This window comes from Trachymyrmex septentrionalis, unplaced genomic scaffold (assembly GCF_001594115.1).
Source record: "Trachymyrmex septentrionalis isolate Tsep2-gDNA-1 unplaced genomic scaffold, Tsep1.0 scaffold478, whole genome shotgun sequence".
Lineage (NCBI taxonomy): Eukaryota > Metazoa > Arthropoda > Insecta > Hymenoptera > Formicidae > Trachymyrmex > Trachymyrmex septentrionalis.
The window spans coordinates 5,302-11,679 of NW_017305650.1; the positions used below are offsets into that span (position 1 = coordinate 5,302).

Below are 6,378 nucleotides of genomic sequence, written 5' to 3' on the forward strand. Positions count from 1 at the left end.
TATATATATATATATATATATATATATATATATATATATATATATATATATATATATATATATATATATATATATATATATATATATATATATATATATATATATATATATATATATATATATATATATATATATATATATATATATATATATATATATATATATATATATATATATATATATATATATATATATATATATATATATATATATATATATATATATATATATAGAAACTCTTCCAATTGGAAACGATAAAAATGGAGAGTTATATATACTTATTTTGTTTTACTCTTAATAATTATATTTTAACATTTAATAGTGTGATAATATTTTAGTTATAATTTTTGTAATAATCGATAACAATATTTTGTTTCTTATTTCAGAGCGAAGACAGCAAGGATGATAATCTAAATAGACAAGGCTCATTCAGGAAGCTTGTATCAGGAAGCAATCATAGAGATTCTCCATTGGGCATGTCTGCGAAAATGATTAGACCAATTGTGTGGTAAATCAACAAACAACATGCTATTTTCTCACAGGAATACAACATTTTGTCTGAGTAGTAAGTTTAGTAATGTTATCAGATGTGTATGAAAAGATAGCTGATTTTTTATGATATTTTTTAGCAAGATGTGGTGTTCTCAAGATTTAAAGGGGATTTATGTGATACCATCTGCTTTGAACGCTTTATGTAAGTATTGCTAAAGACTATATAAGTTGTATAAGTTTAGTGTATCCAAAATTTGGCATGCAATTTTCTGTGATAACTTTAACCGGTGATATTAATGTTTCGAAACAGGAATTAGTATTATACCATTCTATAACTTGCATATCAAGGAACAAATACCCTTCCTTTTTCCTTTTCTTGTTTGCATACTACGTTTCTTTCTATTGAAATGTTAGTATGTTTTTGATAGGTGTAAACCTATTTTATAGATCTTGCTCTTCCCGATTACGACTTGTATAATGGTTCTGATGTAAATATATCTATACTATATGTTTCGCCTATTTCACTTTAATGTAGTTAAACTAGCGATTGTAAAAAGTTCTAATACTTTATCTTCACATTTTGTCACAGTATGGTTTGGTGTACAGTTCAGGCAAGGAATCTACAAAGGCGGAGTTTTTAGATTCACCATTACACTGCCTCCTAACTTTCCACTTGGAGATTGTCCTGTAAGAATACTGACTCGCGGATAATCAATTTTACGTATAGTTTGTTTTTCATTCAAATGTGTTTTAGAAAGTTGTGAAACTCAAATATTTCATCCATTAAAAATCCAGAAAGTGGAGAATTGTGTACATCATGGGGCTTTTCTGAATGGAGAAGGAATAACAGAATTTGGCAATTATTACAGTATATCACTAAGATATTCACTAAACTAGACGCGAAAATGACTTCAGTAAACGAGGAGGCGTCTAGTTTGTAAGTATATTTGTCCTTAAAGGAAACGTGAAAATAATGCATCATCCAGGATACCTACATGTTTGAATTAATCGGCGATATTGCAGACATGAAAATAATTTTGAAGCTTTTCGAGATCGTGTGAAAGAGTGCGCAGAAAGGAAAGCGTAAATCAAGTATTTAACTCACCTATGGTACCATGGATGATCCACATTATATTACATTTAATCCATATGTAAAAGAAGTACACGACTTCATTAAACAAGAGATTTACGAACCAAAAGTAAATAAGCATTTGGGTATATCACTTTCATTGCTATAAAACACATTAAGTTTACACATTTGATCAATTTATCGTACTTTGCAGGACGAAGAAGAAAATAAACCACTGTTTGTCGTGGGTACAACCTGGTTCGCTTCAGCCATTTTCAAAACCAGAAGCAAGATAATGGAGAAATTTTTAACGCTGACTATAGTGAAACGACGTACGTCCTTAAGAGCTATACGAAGAAATTATTGCTCTCTCGGCAATCGTGCAGCCAATGTCGATAAAGTTACAAAAATTATTAGACAAAAGCTAATTTTTCTATTCAGAGGGTTTATGTGTCTTTACATTTTATATAGGTTTATATGTGTTAAAGAGAGAGAATGTTTAGAACAAATTATAATATATATAAAATACTCTTGTAATTAAATTAAGACATAGAGATTATTAACATAATTGTTCAAAAATATGCAAAATTTTATTATATAATTTTTATTTTAATACATATATCACTAACATCTTATTATTTCTGTACTTGATTACAATTACGACAAACCCATTATATAGATCCTATAGTTGTTTGTTTTATTGATTCAATAGGACTACGTGTCATATATGTGTATATCACTACATACTACAATAATATCGCACTACTTGCATAAATTTTTGTAACGCATTTTCATTACTGACTAAATCTAATTTTAAGGCTGACAGTCACAGTCAGTTCTTATTTTAAGATTGTCTTAAGTAAATTCTTAAGATGTTGTACGACAATTCTAGACGCTATATTGGATTAAGAAATGATAGATTTCAAAAAATTTTTTCCATTCTCGATATAAACACAATGTATAAATTCCAACTCAAAGACACATATTAGTGTGTATATTTTAATTCTTTTCAAATTCATAAAAAAATTGACATAAAAATTATTGCATTTAGTTAATAAAATAGACGACTATGAGATCTTATATCTTAAATAATACATAAGTTTTCTAAATGTAATTAATATTGAAATTAAGACAAAATAAAAAAAAAGTTGAAGCAAAATAGAGAAGAATATATCTGGAACATCGTTCTTAGTATTTTTATACGAATTAATTGAAACTTTCAGAAATACTAAGAAAGTCTACTTTTTTTAGAATTTTTTGTTTAAGTACGTGAATTGTGAAATATCCTAAAAAATTTCCCTAAGATTTCTTATTTAATTTTTAATTTCTGAAAAAATATCTTAAATTTTTCAGATTTTTTATCAGAAATTATAAAATAAGAAATCTTTGAATATTTAAGAATTTACAGAAAGAAAATATTCTATATTTAAAAGATGTAATAAATATTCTTAGCACTTCTGAAGTATAACAATTATTTACAAATTCAAACATTATATACAAAATCAGAAAACTTTTCTAAAAAGTTATAAAATTATTCAAAAATTATAAAATTTACATAAAGAAATTCTATTTAATAAATCTTTTAATGATACAATGTTCATTAATGAGTCCTTAAATGATAATTTTCATTTCACATGTCCTATAGTGGAAATAAAAGTTATTGAATTTTAAGCTCAAAATTGAATATTCAAACAGATTAATTTAGCGAATTTTGTCTCATAATACGCGTCTGCATAAAAATGGAATTATGAAGATATGTTTTTTATGCAGATTTTCAGCTCGTTTTTACCAAATTACTAGCATGTAAGTATATTTCAAAGTCTATAATTACATTAATTACTAACAATTATGGAAATTTTGAATATACTTCAAACTTTTCAATCATATATTGTTAATTTAAGGTTTAATTTAGTAAAAACAAGCTAGAGGCCCTCCATCACCCTTGTCGATTTTAGCGTCGGTCTTTTCTTTGTAAATATACTCACCCGTAAAAAAAACGAGTTACTAATAAATTTAGTACTCCGTTTTTGCAGGTAAGTATATTTTAAATTTATTTTTTATTTTAAGTCTAATTATTTTATTGTATTTTGCTAATCATATTGCATAATGATTTGCGAAATACAATAAAATAATTAGCAATCATATTACAATCATAACTTTTTAAATATTATCTTTTATTATAATTCTTTATATATTATCAATAATACAATAATAATTCTTTATAATACAATGTACAATTATAAATGCTGTTCGAAATATAATAAAAATTATATTATAGAAGCATAATTTATAAAATTAGTAATGGGGGAGTACAAAAACGTCGAAAATACATACGATAACATAAATTTTTCTAAACCAACGTTTAATGAATTATTGATAAAAGCGGAATGAAATACTGACAGTTAAATCGCAATTAGATTCACTATTAATTATTAACTTCTGATTGTAAAACTTATTAATATCGCGATAAAAAGTCATTAAATATATTTACAACAGCACTTTTATCGCATTCAAGATAACTATCCCAATAATCTGATCATATTCTTCCGCCTTATAATATGATACACTGGCTAATATTCGATACAAAGAAGAACAATCTTCATAGTGGAGAATAAACTTAATGTAAATAAAGAATAATTAAGTATTAAAGAATATGAAGTATCTTAACGTAAGAATTTAGCTAATTAGAATGTAGGGATTTCAATTAGTTGTGCTTCGGCTCAGGTTAAAAGGAGAAAGATATTATGTTAATAAATATCCAGTAAGTAAGTTCAGGTAAGTGAATATAATAGTTGAGGAAGAGTTAAAGTATTTTGATTTAATAAGAGGAAGGGTATAAAGGATTAAAATTGGTATTAAAAGAGCGATAACTCCTCCTAGTTTATTGGGAATGGATCGAAGAATGGCATAAGTAAATAGAAAATATCATTCAGATTGGATATGAGTGGGGCTTACTAGGGGATTTGCTGGAGTAAAATTATCTGGATCTCTAAATATATATGAGTATTGTATAACAATGATTAAAAATAAAAAGGTAGTAATAGTGAAGCCTATATCTTTTAAAGTAAAATAAGAGTGGAAAGGGATTTTATATAGGTTTCTGTTAATTCCTAGTGAATTTGAAGATCCTGTAGAGTGTAAAAAGATTAGGTGGATAAAAATAAATAAAATAATAATGAATGGGAGAATAAAATGGAAAGAAAAAAATCGGTTTAAGGTTAAGTTATTGATTGAAAATCCTCCTCAGATTTATATAACTAATATGTTTCCAATATAGAGGATGGTTGAAACAAGATTTGTAATTACTGTTGCTCCTCAAAAAGATATTTGACCTCAAGGAAGAACATATCCTAGGATGCTATTAATATAGATAAGAAGAAAATTGAAACTCTAGAGATTCAGATGTTAGTTAGGTTGAATGAGTTATAGTAAATATTTCATCTAATATGCATATATATGAAGATAAAAAAAAGAGGCTCCATTTATATGGATATTATGTATTATTTATCCGTTGGAGACATTTTGAATGATGTGAATAATTCTATTAAAAGCAATATTGATATTAGGACAATAGTGTATGGATAGAAATAACCTCTAATAATTTGACTTATAAGGAAAAGGCCTAAAAGGAATCAAAAATTTCATCAATAAGAGATGTTGGAGGCGGATGGTAGGTTTATAAAGTGTTTGATTATTTTATTTACTTTATTCATATAAAAAGGGAGGAGATGAAAGTTAGTATATATGTTGAAAGAATAAAATTTAATAAAAGTAAAAGTGGTTTTTTTTTAAATATATTAATATAAATAAAGTAAATAATATTATATATTATAGGATTAGGATAAAATATTAAAAATATAGGAAATAATTGGTATTGGTATGATTGTATAAGGGCGGGGTGTTAATTTAGTTGATTTTATGTAATGGGGCTTATTTAATTGAGCATGTTTCGATGATTAAAAATATTGCTAATAAAAGGAAGATTATGCAACTTAGAGTAGTAAGGATAAATGTATATATAATACTTGAGATATTTTCAAAAATTTTTTTATTTAAGTTAATAGAAAAATTGTGATTAAAAAAATTAGAGTTTAAAAAGGATGAGTGAAAGTGTGTGTTAAATTTTATTATCATGAATATGGATATATTTATAAAAAATTAGAAGGAGGGTAGGTTTAATGATAAAATTATTTTTTATGTTGGAAATTAAGCTAGTAAAATATAAGAAAATAACAAGGAATCCTCTAATTAAGGTTAGAAATATAATAATTGAATATATATAGTTTTTTGATCAGAATGATATTATTGTAAAAATTAATAAGGAATGAATGATTAGAAGTATAATTATAGATCTAATATTAAAATAATTAGTTAAAATTAAGAATATAATTAAGAATGTTGTGAATAAAAAAATAATAAAGATTATGTTAGACATTTTGTTTATAATCATATAGGTAGGAGGAAAAGAAGGGAAAGGGAAGGTTTTTAAGATTTAAAAAATTTAGAAGAAGAGGGAGGTAGTTGGAGATTATTGGAGAGTGAGGAGGGCAAGAAATAGTTTAATTGAGAATATTAATTTTGGAGATTAAAGGTGTTGTATATAGATGTATATTTTTTTGATTTTTTGTTTTAATAATAAAATTATATCTTTAATTTACAAAAGTAATTAAATAAATAAAATATTTTTTAATAAAACTATAAAATATGTTTTTTTAGATATTATAATTTATATGTAAATTTTTTTTATTTCTTTGATATTGTTAATATTAATATATAAACATATGTTGGTTATGTTAATAGTAGTGGAGTTATTAGTG

The 6,378-nt window shown here is 24.8% G+C and overlaps 2 pseudogenes; one reads left to right on the top strand and one right to left on the bottom strand.

The window, feature by feature from the left end:
• LOC108751500 overlaps positions 1–1,995 on the top strand; it is a 7,140-nt pseudogene extending 5,145 nt beyond the window's left edge.
• The window catches only part of LOC108751498, a 13,688-nt pseudogene continuing 8,280 nt past the window's right edge, over positions 971–6,378 (bottom strand).